The following is a 14,725-nucleotide window of genomic DNA, read 5'->3' on the forward strand; positions in this document are numbered from 1 at the left end:
TTATTAAATTAGTAGAAAGATAGACCGATTGCGACTATGACTCTAGTTTGTGGATCACCCATTTCCTTTTTCTAGTGCTGCTTCTTAGAACATCTCTTCCTCACCGTTACTGCTTTTAAGATTGTGTCTCAGTGTCCTTTTCAAATAACTGCACCACCACGCCTGTGGTCTTTCCTTTTTTTCAGTGCCTAGGGCCCCAATGCTGCTTGTCTGACTTTTCCCACCAACATCTTCTGCCTGAAATTTGCTTAGGTCCACTGGCATTCAAGATGATCTCTCTGTGATCATCTGTCAGATCAAAACGTAAAACACTGCAGTGATGACGTGGGGTCCTGTCCAGGGATACATTGCTGTGTTTCGTTTGCGGGTCTGCATGTGGAAAAAACAGTCACTCTGTGTTGACTTTGATCCTGTATAGACTATAATGAATATATGAGTTACTAAGGGGTATTTCATAGCAGGATGCCTATTTCCAGCCTATTTTATAAAGACACATTGGTGCCTATTTGTGCCTAAAATACAAGGGTTAAACCAAAATAAATCACAGGTAGATTAAAGCTACTGATATTACACCTGCTAGGGAGGAAGTATATACAGTATATTCATGCATAATGAACGTGCATATGCAGCTGCTATATAAATAATGGATCCCTTTTATTAAACTGTGGTTAATAGCTAGTGTGGGTTCTTACCATACAGTAGATGTTAGTACAGATCCATGCTAACAGCTGTTGCAGCCAGTATGGTGGAAAACTTGTGCTAGCTGCTTAAAATGGGAAAGGGTGGGTCATGGGTGTGAAAGAAGCAGAACAAAGGTGTAACACAGGGGTGTCCAATGTCGGTCCTCGAGGGCCGCAATCCAGTCGGGTTTTCAGGATTTCCCCAATGAATATGCATGAGATCTATTAGCATACAATGAAAGCAGTGCATGCAAATAGACCTCATGTATATTCATTGGGGAAATCCTGAAAATCCGACTGGACTGCGGCCCTCGAGGACCGACATTGGACACCCCTGGTGTAACAGGTTGACACTGCTCTTGGGTGGATGCCATATGCTGTCTGTTATTACTGCCAATAGAATGGCTGTACTTGATGCCATTAAGCATGATCATGCTATTGGCATGACTGCAACTCCATCTATCAAAAAATAAGATGAAGCTGTGGCATCCCTTCTCTTGATCCCCCCCCCCTCCACCAAAAACCCTACTCCCTGAGCAATCCCTGACCCTCCCAGGACTCACTGAGAGAGTTCCCTAGTAGTCTAGTGTAAACGACTTTGTTGGGTTTTTTAAATTGATTTTGATTGTTATGTTTTTATTCTTGCTATTTTGTGTGTATGTCTGTGTGGGTGGGGGGGGGGGGGTGAGGGGGTGGTTAATACTCCACCATGGTAAACCATAGTGGGATGGTAGTGGTCCCCTTCTGCTAATGTCTTGTCTAGTTCAAGGTGTCAAAAAGCACTGATGACCCCCATCGTGGTATTCTTGTGGGACTACCATTAGGGAGTCATCCTTCTGCATAAAGAAAACATGCTCAATATTAGAGCCAATGGTATGTAACTTGTGCCTCTGTCATTACCAATGCTGATCCTAAAATTTGGAACTCGCTCTCCCTCTGCATATCCAGCTGGTAACCTCTTACCCCAAATTTGAGGTTGCGCTTAAAACCTTATTATTTACTCAAACGTTTCTTAAAACTATATAGCTTTCTTGCTCATTTCATGTCCTCTTCCTGTTGGTGTAACTTTTACTTGTAATGTACACTGCATAGAAGTCAACTCTGACCTTTGTGGTATATCGAGGACTTGTAAGTAAGTAAACATAGAAATAAATGCTAACAAATAGAACAAAACAGTATATTGAAAATCTAAGAAATAAAAGACATTATGGGACATTTTATAAACAACGAAAACATGATTGTTTCTTGCGAGCTGGCCCAGAAAAGATAGAAGTGTAGCAGCAGGGGGAGTGGAAGATGTATGGTGGGGAAATCAATTGCTCACTATATGAAGGGATGACCTATAGCAGTTGTACTGTAAGATTACCACTAAGGGACATCGGTGCTATTTTGTCACCTGAAGCATGATGGCAGGAGAAGATCCTGTTCCATCCCACTGAGGAGTGGTGAGAGGGGCAGAATCTTCTTGGGAGGGGTAAGGTCTGTTAGGGGCAATTGGAGTTAAGGTACTTGCAATAGGGTGGGGTTGAGAATTGGAATGGGGAATTGCTATTGCCATAGTTTCATTTTAGCGTTTGACAGTTGTATATCATTGTAATTCTTTTTTATAATTAATAAAATTTCAAGGATGAAAAGACAGTTGAAGCAGTAGTGGAGCAATTGTGTTATACGCACTTGTCAGTATCACGGGTGCACTGGTTTAATCTGCAGATGTCCATGCAGAGCAGATGCTGGGCACACCTGTTGCATTTGCTACATAGGCTTTGCACTTATCACCCCTTAAGTTTTGCAGTTATGACGATGTTAGTAAAAGGGCTGTTTTGTACGTGAATTATTACTGCCTGCATGCTTCCTCTGAATATACCTACAAATCAGTTGTGTAAAAGTACACCCCTTCTTGATACCGTGCATGCTTTTGCTACTACTTTTTATAATTTCTATAAAGCTACTAGACATACGCAGTTGTACACATTATATGTAGGCTATGCAACCTGGTCCTTGGATTATAAAAGCAGGATATCAAGTTAATAAACAATAATAATAGTAGATGAATACAGGATTAATACCTCTTGTTTCAACTCAAAGGCACTCGCACAGCTCTCACACTCTTTTTGTTTTTCCGTCCGTTAAGGGCTATAAATTCAAAAAGTACAGTGAGCATATTCTTTCTTATCAAGCAGCTACTTGAGACAAGGATTTCAAGCATTTACTATTGACTCTTCAGGAGAGATGGACTACACCTGAGCACAGCAGGAACAAGATTACTAGCAAACAACTTCAGGATAGGAATAGAACAAGCTTTAAACTAGGAAGAAGGGGAAAGCCGTCAGTCGACCAGGAGTCGATGATTCGGAAGACAGTATCCCAAAAGGATACTGGGTGGGGAAGATGCGGGGAGGACAACGAAGACACAAAACAGGTGATGAAATACCAACAGAACCAGACGAATCAAGAGGAGGTTATGAGGAGTCTACTACAAGGGGGAGGGGGGTGTCGATATGAAACAAGAGGAAGGGATGGTCCAAAAGGAGGAAAATGAGAAAGTATCACAAGGGGATAACATAAGTAACAACAAACAGGAGTCTGTAGGACAGAAAGGGGACGGCAAGGACAACAAACCAAAAGGTGAAGTAACAAAAAAACAAAACTATCAAGACTTAAACTGTATGTACACAAATGCAAGAAGCCTGAAGAGCAAAATGGGCGAACTAGAAATCATGGCTAAGGATGAGAACCTAGACGTCATAGCAATCACGGAAACATGGTGGAACGAAGAAAACAAATGGGACGTAGTACTGCCAGGGTACAAGCTCTACCAAAGAGACAGGACACACCAGAAAGGGGGAGGAGTAGCACTTTATATAAAGGATGCCATTCACTCGACCGGAGTGGACATAACAGTGGCAAATGACCGACTGGAATCAATATGGGTTAAAATACCAGGAAGAAAGGGAGCCGAGATAAAGATGGGACTGTACTACCGCCCACCTGGACAAACAGAGGCAATGGATGAAGAACTGAGGGCCGAATTGAGGAGAGAATGTAAAAACGCAAACACCATAATTATGGGAGATTTCAATTATCCCGGGATAGACTGGAGCCAGGGAGCTTCAAAATGTTCCAAGGAAACGGAGTTCCTGGAGGCTGTGCGGGACTGCTTCTTGGAGCAGCTCGTCAGGGAACCAACGAGAGGGACAGCTATACTGGATTTAATCCTCAGCGGGCTGAAAGAACCTGCACAAGAAGTGGAAGTAGTAGGACCATTAGGAAACAGTGATCACAACATGATCCGATTCAAAGTGGAAATAGAAATGCCAAAGGGGAGGAGGACCATTGCAACAGCATTCAACTTCAAGAAAGGGAACTATGACACCATGAAGCAAATGGTAAAGAGAAAACTCAAGCACAGCTCCAGAAAAACACAGACGGTGGAGCAAGCCTGGACCTTATTCAAGGATACGGTAAACGAGGCGCAAAACTTGTATATACCCAGATTTAGAAAAGGGAGCAAAGGGAATCAAACAAAAGACCCGGCTTGGTTAACCAACGAAGTTAAAAATGTGATAGGAAACAAGAAAAAATCTTTCAAGAAATGGAAAAAAGATGAAACCGAGGAAAACTGGAAAGAGCACAGGAAACATCAGAGAGAATGTCACCGTGTGGTCAGAACAGCGAAAAAAGAATATGAGGAGAGACTTGCCAAGGAGGCACGGAACTTTAAACCATTTTTACCCCACTGTTACATCTGCCAAGTTGCAGATCTGCAGAACTGCCCATAACATGGTGCGGAGCGGGAGAATCATTGCTGGAATTGTAGACTGCTTAAAAAGATACAAAAAAAGAGGCAAAAATGTCAATAAGGACTCTATGAGTGTGTATATCAGCCAATCACTACTGGCAAACCACACCACACTAATAATAAATGTCAATTTGGAAATAGGGATGCTCTCAGTGTGAGGTTATTAGCGACAGGAGAACAAACTCCAGCGCTTTCACTTACAAAGACGAAGGTGAATCACCCCGCCTGCACACCATAATCGGGCGTCCCTAGTGTGCGAAATCAACAGTGCAGAATTAATATCAATAAATAAGTCACAAACTGTGAACTAGTGAGAGAGTGAACAAACTGAAAACCCACTCATAGAGTCCTCCCCAGCCTAATCCCCAAGATGCAAAATGAAACCACAGCCAACTTAGTTTTAAAACGAGCCAAAAGAAGTCAATGAAAATTGCAGGAGACCAGAGTAGTCATTAGATCAACTGTGCCCGGTTTCAGGTGAAACCCTTCATCAGGATCATACGGCTGGAGCAGAACCGGCTGGGAGGGAAGAAGGTGTTGATTTCGCATACTAGGGACGCCCGATGATGGTGTGCAGGCGGGGTGATTCACCTTCGTCTTTGTAACTGATGAGACTAAATCATGCCCCAGTTAAAAAAGGGTCCTTGAAAGATTTAATCTTTTATTAAAAACCTGACGTGGTTATATTTTGTCTTCAGGCTGCAACAGAAATACAAAGATACAGCAAATTCCAGTGTCAAACTCAAGTTTATTTCAGTAACAGTAAAACAGTAATAGCAAATAACTCTTGTAATATCTCACACAGCATTATAGAATGTCAGTTTTCCTGTACCACGTGACCCCTACTAACCGAGAAGCCTGGTAATATATTTCCCAATTGGGCAGCCCCATACCAACTTCCCTCTTATTCCGGCACAAAGTATGAAATCCTATCTGAGGGCTTTTATATTTCCAGGTAAAACTAGACAAATTCCCATTCAAGGATCTGAAAACTGTTCTGGAAACCGAGCATTGAAAGTGTTGAAATAGAGTAGCTGCAGAAGCATGTTCATCTCTATCAGTGATTCTCCCGCTTCGCACCATGTTATGGGCAGCTCTGCAGATCTGCAACTTGGCAGATGTAACAGTGGGGTATAAATGACAAGGGAAAGGTACCAAAGCCATATGAGAACTGTAATTCCAAGATCCCAAAATAAGGAGACCCTGCGGTTGTGCTGTAATCCTGCTGGCAAGTGATGACATGACCATAAAACATATATTTCAGATTTATGAAAATTGGTAGCATCTTAGAGAACAGGCTTAAACTTGTGACGTAATTCCATTATTACCGCTCCTCAGGTATCCAACTGTGCTAGAAACAGTACTACATCATCAGCATGGATGGTAATTTATGTTCATCACCATCCACCACCAGCTCCTTGATGGTTCTAATATCGGGTATCAATTGGGCAAGTGACTCAGTACTGAGGTTGAACAACGTGGGCAAGAATGAACACCTCTGCTGAGTTCCACAGTGGATCCCAAAGGATTCTTACAATGTCCTGTCAAGAAGCAGCATGGCCCATTGGAGAGGAATACAGAGCAGCTACCCTGCTGACAAACTTAGGGGGAACAACACCATACCTTTTGCAGAATAGTGAGTAGGTAAGGGTCGGGCATTTGATGTATCACTTTTCTGTGGTACAACAAAAACAGTTTACAGTACAGTATACAGGTACTTTTTGTGTCCTAGTGGACTCACAATCTAAGCTTTGAATTTGTACCTGAGGCAATAGAGGGTTAAGTGACTTTCCCAGGAGCCACAGTGGGAAATGAACCTGGTTGCCTTGGTTCTCAGTCCACTCCAATAACCATTGGGCTACTTCTCCACACTGCAATCTATCATAAACTTTATTAGCCTTCTAGGACACCACCACCCCATGTTATATGCGTGAAGGAATAGCCTAGCAGTTAGTACAGTGGCCTGAGAACCAGGAAAACTGGTTTTAATTCCTACTGCAGCTCCTTGTGATGCTGGGCAAGCCACTTAAGCCTCTATTGCCCCACGTACAAAATAATATGTATAATTTGTAAACCACTTTGCAACCACAGACAATCTTTTATTTTCTATTATGTTAATTCTATTTTCTTTGAATGATTTTACTGTAAACAGCTCTATTTTGTATGGTTTAAAGGGCAGTATATTTAGTAATAGACTAATTTTTTTTAGCAAAACAATATACATGATTTTGTAAATCCCGATCTGAGTTCATTGTTATCACCTCTGCAGTATGCAGGTAAATATGCTCACATTATTCCACAATGTTTATGCAGTGCAACCTTGGTTTGTGATCATAATTCGTTCCAGAAGCATTCTTGTAATCCAAAGCACTTGTATATCAAAGCAAATTTCCCCATAGGAAATAGTTGAAACTCAGACAATTTGTTCCACAATAGAGAATGACACGGGGAAAAAATCTGTCCCCGTCACCGCCCCGTCCCCGGCCCACCATCCTCTGCACCGCCCCGTCACCGCCATTCCATTCACCGCCCCGTCACCGTCACTGCCATCCCATTCACCGCCCCGTCACCGCCACTGCCATCCCATTCACCGCTCCGTCACCGTCCCCGCAGCATCCATATAAGCCTTAGTACTCTAATATTTAGCGTATTCCATTCTTATAAATCAAAGTTCCTGCTGCTGAACTAGAGAAAGAGATGTTCAGCTGGCAGGGCTTTGTTTATAAATTTTTATTAACACAACTAATATACCACCATAATGTTTGCGACAGAGGACAAGTATGCAATAAATGCATTTTGCTGTTTCAATGCCAGTGCTCAGCAGAACAACAGACAGCAATATGGACATTCACCTTATGTAGTACTTTTTTAATATATAAAAATAGGCAAAATTAGTTGCTGTTTTATCATTATATTTTCTTGCCATTATAGTATTCTTCATTGATCATTTTTCTTTTTAAATTCAAAACAAATTCAACCTATCTTGTGTCCCAGCATGAATTCATGTTTCACTCAATTGGCTGTTTCAAGGGAATTAACCCTCCAACTTCCATTTGCAAAAATACCCAATGTTGTTCCTTCTATGAGCATTATTTAAATTATGAGGAACAACATTGGGTATTTTTGCTGAATTGTGTGACACCATTTGGGCTGAACATGAAGATTGAAAATGCCTGGTTAGCCCTGGACAGATGATTTGAACAGCCAGGAGCCTGTCCTTGCCATTTAAATCATTTTGAATATCTAGTCCAATGATAACAGAATTAGGGTGATTATAGAAACATAGAATTTTGTTGATCACTAAAAACAGTGGAGACTAAGGGTCTATCAAGCTCAGCATCCTGTCTTTGACACTGGCCAGTCTTGGTCTTTGGAACTGCCCATTGTGTCAGAAGCAATAGGGATTAAGTGACTTGCCCAGGGTCACAAGGAGTGTAGTGTAGCTCTAACCACTGGATTTAGAAGTTGGCTTCTTTTGGGATCTTTAACTCATCATCGCTAGGACTCGAATCTGAGTCCGTGGCACCTAACATAGAATGGAATTAGTATGGCAAAAGTAATGAAGAATGGTCCAGCAGCCCCCACCCTCCCTCCACCTCACCTTATATTCGTTCCGAGTTTGCCGGCTTCCTTTTTCCCTAGCCGCACGCGTTCAAAAAGCCGTGCATTTAGTCAGCTCCCTCCCTCCACCTCACCATAAATTTCGAGTTTTCCGGCTTCCTTTTTTCCGAGCCGCACGTGTTCAAAAATCCGTGCACGCGCGGCTGCGCGAGTCAATCAAACTTCTCCTCTCCTGCAACTTCCTATTTCCGGTTGCGTCAGAGGAGAAGATTGATTGACTCGTGCAGCCGCGCGTGCACGGATTTTTGAACACGTGCGGCTCGGAAAAAAGGAAGCCGGAAAACTCGAAATTTAAGGTGAGGTGGAGGGAGGGAGCTGGCTAAATGCTACGGGCGGGCGGGCGGTGGCTGCGGGGACCGCGCGATCCTTGATACCTCACTGCGGAGACAAGACCATTCACCGCCCCGCGGGCGGTGAATGGCCTTGTCCCCGTCGCCGCAGCGACTGCTAGTTTTCTTCTCCGTTTTCGGCGGGTGACCCGCGGCTAAAATGCGGTGGCCGCGGGTAAACCGCCACCGTGTCATTCTCTATTCCACAACCCAAAAACTTTAATACAAAATACTGTATGCTGTAAGTGCATGAGCTATGGGTAAATTGGGCCTGACGCTTCTATTACGTTCAGCCACGCTTGGTGTAAGATGCGTGTATGTAGTGCATGCTTGAACTTGGGTAAATTGGGCGTGACACTTTTGTCATGTTCAGCCACGTTCGGCATAAGATGTGCGCGCTTCAACTGTGGGTTCTGATGACGTGATGTGAGTATACTTGCTTGTACTGCAAGAAACACTTGTTTATCGAGTTAAAATTGAATAAAATGCTCATCTTGCAAAACACTCGCAAACCACGTCACTCGCTATCCAAGGTTTGACTGTACAGTATTTCTACCTGCAGAAATGATGGGCAGTTTACAAAAAGTGTATTTCCCTCGGTAGAAAGATATTTTGTCAGCAGAAATGACTTTGAAAATTGCTCTTGATGGGTAGTTTCATATTTGTCTGCATTAGAGAAACGTAGGTGTGAACTTTTCATTATTCAGACTTTCTTGAATTTTCCAAGCAAAAAGTACGTTTACTTTGAAACTATTTACACTTGCTATTTGGTGTGCATAATTTTTAAGTTTAAACATCTATTTACCCCCCCCTTCTTTAATTTTTTTTTACAAAGCTCACTAGTGACTGCTACGCAGCAACAGTACCAAAGCCTATTAATTCCGTGGCCTTCAGTGCGATTACCGCAGGCTACCATGGTTATTGGCTTTGTAAAAGGGGGCCTTAGATCTGAATTTTCAAAAGTGTGTACTTAACTGCACATCCTGCCCACTACTACTATTTATCATTTCCCTAGCAATAGCAGCAGATGAATCCAGAGACCAATGGGAGAGCCCACATCTACCAGCAGGCGGAGATAGAGAAACTGATTAACAGGTGGTCCTATTGGCTGGCACTCCTCCTGTTTATCCAGAATTCTCTATCTCCCAGCAGGAAAAGGTCGCTATTCAACTAGCTGCTGAATTCTGGCTGTGGCTGGAACTTTATTTTCTCCTGTTGAGGTTTCTCTTCAGTGAGACTGCCATTCTGTTTCTCCTGTTGAGGTTTCTCTTCAGTGAGCTGGCAATGCTATTTCTCCTGTTGAGATTTTCTCTTCAGTGAGACAGGGGTGTCTGGCTGAACGGTGCCGGCTTTAGGGGTTACACCTGGGCCCCCCCAGGTCCCTGCCTCACCCTCCCTCCAGTGATAGAGGTTCTGTTGGGTCTAAATTTTTTCTTCTTTCCCTTCTCTGTTTAAAAAAAAAAAAAAAAGGGAGACCACAGTTGCTACATTCTGCCCTGTTAGTGCTTCACAACCAGCTCTTACTAGCTTCAGCCGGCCCTAACAACAAGCTTGTGAGTATGCATGTGTTTTTTACTGTTGTTTGAACTTCAGGTTCTGTTTGGGAGTCTTAGTACTGTGGGTTCGGACATCGTATGTTTAAGGAATGGATATTTTATTGAGGCTAAGTTTTATGCCTAGAAATCCGTTGAGGGAGCCTGGACTTTCCCGCCCTTTGCATGCACGCGCTTGTTTCCTTGTTGATTACAGCGCGGCAGTAGCGGTGCGATTTCATGCTCGCACTTGTTCTCATTGTTGGGTTTCAGTGCAGCATTAGTAGTCCTGTTTATTCTGAGGCTCTCTTTCATCGGTGTTTGTCACGGCCATGTGCAGCTGATTGTGCAGGTGCCGGTTTATAGCAGCATGAGATGGGACATGTTTTTTTCCGGCGCTGTGGGCCGTTCTTCTGGTTATTCCCCGAGTCTGATTTTATTTCTATGCAAGCCGCGGCAGGGTAAATTTTGCGGGGCTTGAATCTGACTATGTTTCTAGGAGCGTTGATGCAGCGGCCACGTGTCAGTGAGAATCAGGCGTGCGCTTGGGTCTCCGGCGATGGCGGGAGAGCTGCAGCGTTCCAGTAGTTTATTTCCAGCTGACTTTGGTCAGGGTATGCCGGGGCTTCTCTCCTTTCCGGTTCAGACAAGTTGTATGTGTTTCACCAGCTTTGGGACAAGCTTGGGCAGCTTTATATGTCTATGTCTGTGTTCCTGCTGTACTCCCTTGAAGGAAGCTGCTTGTTTAATCGGACTCTGGGGTTAGCACTCAAGGGGCTTACCAGAGAGACTCTGACCTGTGCTAGGTCACCCAGTCTCGGTTTGTCTCCGGACTGGGGCGACATACGGCAACTCACGGCACAGTGAGATCAGCAGTAAGATAGTGCCCTGCATTTCACACAGGTATCTCATTGTCTCTCTTGGGGTCCCTGCAGATTGAGCCTTTGTCTGTTAGTAACTGTCCTTATTTTGGCCTCTGTGCTGAGCTGCATGTGTCCAGTAGTGGCACAGGATATAATGCCTAAAGGTAGTACAAACAGTTTCCAAGTTTGGGCTGTCTCTATGGGCATAATGACACTGCGCATCTTCCTGCGGCCAGGACTCTCTCTATTTCTGAGGGGGCCTGGACTTCAGATTTCCATGCTTATCACGCTGGTTTCTCCTGTCACCATTTTCTCATGGCACATGCTAGACGGGCCCCCCCGACCAGACAGGAAGGGCTGTACAGCTCCTTTTAACCAGGAGCCAGTTACCTATTCTATCAAACCCGCGGAGGATCACGCGCTATGTGGCTGTTAGCCTCATCCCTGAAGCTCTCATTAGCGATGTGGGCTTTGTCTGATACCTGTAAGGATGCTGTTGTTTTCCACAGGGCAGTAGATGCAACATCTTGATTGAGTCTAGTACGTATTCACTTTAAAGGACATACGTATTTCGCTCATGTTGCATGGGGTTAGTACTGTTTTCATGGTTCCAGTATATTCCTCTTTACATTGTGAAACTTGATTTTTCCTAGGAGAATCTTCTTGCAGATCCTACAGTCTCATCCTGCCATTCCCTGACCTTCTGCACTTCATTCTGAGGGGATCTTGACTTCTTCCAATGACTCTTCAGGCTTTCTCATGAGGGAGAAGACGCTATAATGTCAAGTCAGGGGGCTGTGAAGATTTTTCAGGATGCTTGCATCTTTGCATCCTCCTCAGGTTTCCAGTTCATTCTTGGAGTCTCTATGTTTTGTATTTCCCTTTTCAGTGTTACTGGTCCTCAGGACAGTTCTTGTAGTTCTTCGGGAACTAAGGGACGTTGTTGCACTTACTGCATGGTGCCCGAGACGGGGGCATTGGGCAGGCTGGATCCCATTCTGCTGAATTAGTTTCTCGGGGTTACACATTTCTGCAGACAACCTGGGAGTATATTTACATTTTCTCTATGGACTCCGAATCGGCACTTGGTTTGCCTGCTTCTCTTGGAGCGGCGCTTTCGGTTTTGGCACATGCCATTTCGCCTACCCAAGGCTTCACGAACGTTTTAGGTGATGTGGGCGGTGGTACCGCTTTGGCGCTACCAGGCGATTCAATTTCTTCTTGACTGCCTGCTTGATTCGGACGACTTCCAGTCGGGCCATTTGACTGACACGAAAAGGGTGCTATCTTTTCCTCAGTTCTTTACACGTGCATCTTCGAATTTGCACAGCGCTCTTTTCTCCTGTACTATTTATAGGTATATCGGGGTGATGTTTTTATTCATATAGGAGAGAGACTTGGGTGTGGGGTCTCGGTCTCAGATTGGTATTCTTCTTCGCTTACCATGACCAAGAGTATGTTTCTGGGATTCATATTGCTGACTCCACTGGGGACTTCGACTTGCTTTCCCCTTCTTACACTACAGCAGTCGCTTTTGTTCCGGTGGTTCCCGGTATCTCAGGGCTCCAATTATTTGGTATGCTCCTCCTGCATCGCTCTGTATGATTTGGTGGCTCAGCGCGATTTCTCTTTTCAAGGCATGCCTCGGTCTTTGCTGGACTATCTCATGACCACCGACCATCCCGGGCTGTCGGGTTGGGGGGTCTTTTCTCTCCAGACTGGGTACCAGATTCTTTTTTGCCCAGATGCCTGGTTAGAAGGATTTTTACCTAGCAGAAATGCAGAATTGGTTCTCAGCAGCAGTTTTGGATTTATATTCATTGCTTAAGGGGCTTCTGCCCAGGAATTACTTACAGAGGAAAAAATGTGAATCAGTTTGCCTGCTAATAAAGTTCTAATGATGTCATGACAGATGCTGTTAAATTCAGATTTACTGTGACAAATTTACTTGTTTAACTTTTTTTGTTTTGATTGCACTTTCTTGGGCAGGTAAAAAGCCAATAGAAGATGCACTGTTTGAATTATGGTAGCCGTGTGAACAATCTCTTCTGATAGCAACTATAGCTCAGTTGAATTAGTGTAAATATTATGTTTTATATACACTTTTGTAGGTCTGGTGTCATGTCAGGCTTGTTATTTAGGTAAAGAGTGTTCATGCTTTAGCAGAATCAGCAGCTCATATGCCACTGGCAATTTTTGTTTTAGTCACCTTACTGGCCAGCCACACAATTAATGGCACAATAATGGAGAAATAGTAGTGACTGTTCACATAAAACATGATATGTGTATTGGAAACAGCCATGTGAGGCCCTGAATATGCAGACTAAGATAAAGAACAAGCAGAGTAGGTTCCTTGCTTTTTAAATTCATCAGACCCCTGCTGTTTAAATTGCCCCAGCTGTTAATGTTGAAACCATTACAGTAATGGACTCAGCAAATGAAGGAGAACCAAGACACACAGACTTTATTACCAGAGGGGCAATTTTCTCTTCATCTGTAATAGCAGTGGTGCCTAATATTGATCAGACCATCAAGATACTAATCCTCTGTAAAATTACTTGTTGTAACTGAAAATAGGTTAATCCAGACTTTCTACTTACTGTTGAATAGAGACTATTAGGTGGTTTATTTTTCATGATTTAAAGCATTTTATATTGATAATGGTTGGAGCTTCCTTTGTGTCAGTGAGCACTTACAGCTATATCCCAGGATTCTCTTTCTGTTTTAAATAAAACATCGCCCATTTAATTTAGAAGCAAATGCCTGCCTAGCTTGTCTGATTTATATTGGTGTTATGTGTTCCCCAGATTTATTAAGCATATAATTTTATATTCAACCAATTATCTGTGCAATAAATAAGAATTGGACCAGTCCCCCATAGATTGGAGCCTTGCAGGTATGCAGTAAGTGCTAAGAATGTAAAGCAGTTTCTTATTCATGCTTCACTGCTCTTGAGTACTATGTGTTTTTTAGTATTCCTTTGCTAACATCTAAAGCTCTTAATGTTTTCGTCTTTAATAAATACCTTGATTTTGCATTTTTTAAACAATTAAACCTGATCTCTAGGTACAATTACATGTTTATGCATAACATACAAAATGCAGGAGAAATACTTTTTAAAAGTTAGCATGAATGCCTTTTTTTCAAATACACTTTTGTAAACGTTGGGTATAAAATTATTAAAGTTGTCAATTTGTTATTAGGTAACATGAACCATGATAAATTAACTGGCCTTCATTAAACAAATTTGCTAAACCTTATCCCCCTCCCCCCCTTTTGTCCAGCTGCGCTGCCGAGCTGCCCATTCTAATCCTAACCCTCCTCTTTTACGAAACTGCAATAGCAGTTTCTAGCATGGGGAGCTGCGCTGAATGGCCCACGCTGCTCCCGACGCTCATAGGAACTCAATGAGCATCGGGAGCAGCGCGGGCCATTCAGTGCGGTTCCCCGTGCTAAAAACTGCTAACGCAGTTTCATAAAAGGAGGCCTAAGGGCAGTTTAGCATATGCTGAAATATTTCCTTTGGGTTATAATCTCTCCTTTGATTTTTTCTATTATTGCATTAATAGTGCAAAAGGCATACAGGTCTAGAACCAGTGGGTTATTAAACTCCTAATCATGAGTTGTGTAGAAGGCGTTATCTACCTTTATCAGCTGCACCTCCTCTATACCTGCTCTAGATTAAGTTCAGTTTATTTGATATACCATACCACATATATAAAACCAAAGTTAAAATCTAAGTGATTTATAATATAAAAGGTAAGGGGGACAAACAAACTGATTACAAATACTATTGAACAAACATATCAAGAAACATGAAGAGAAAGGAAATGTGGATTGGTTACAATAAGTCTAGGTATAGGAAAGAGGTAAAACATAAAGATATGGAATAAAAAAATGT

General features: G+C 43.0%; 1 protein-coding gene across 7 annotated transcripts in view; it reads left to right on the top strand.

Moving 5' to 3' along the window:
* The window catches only part of FTO (FTO alpha-ketoglutarate dependent dioxygenase), a 658,378-nt gene that overhangs the window by 203 nt on the left and 643,450 nt on the right, over positions 1 to 14,725 (top strand). The window lies entirely within an intron of this gene.

The sequence above is a fragment of the Geotrypetes seraphini genome, chromosome 4 (assembly GCF_902459505.1).
Source record: "Geotrypetes seraphini chromosome 4, aGeoSer1.1, whole genome shotgun sequence".
In the NCBI taxonomy this organism is placed as follows: Eukaryota; Metazoa; Chordata; class Amphibia; order Gymnophiona; family Dermophiidae; genus Geotrypetes; species Geotrypetes seraphini.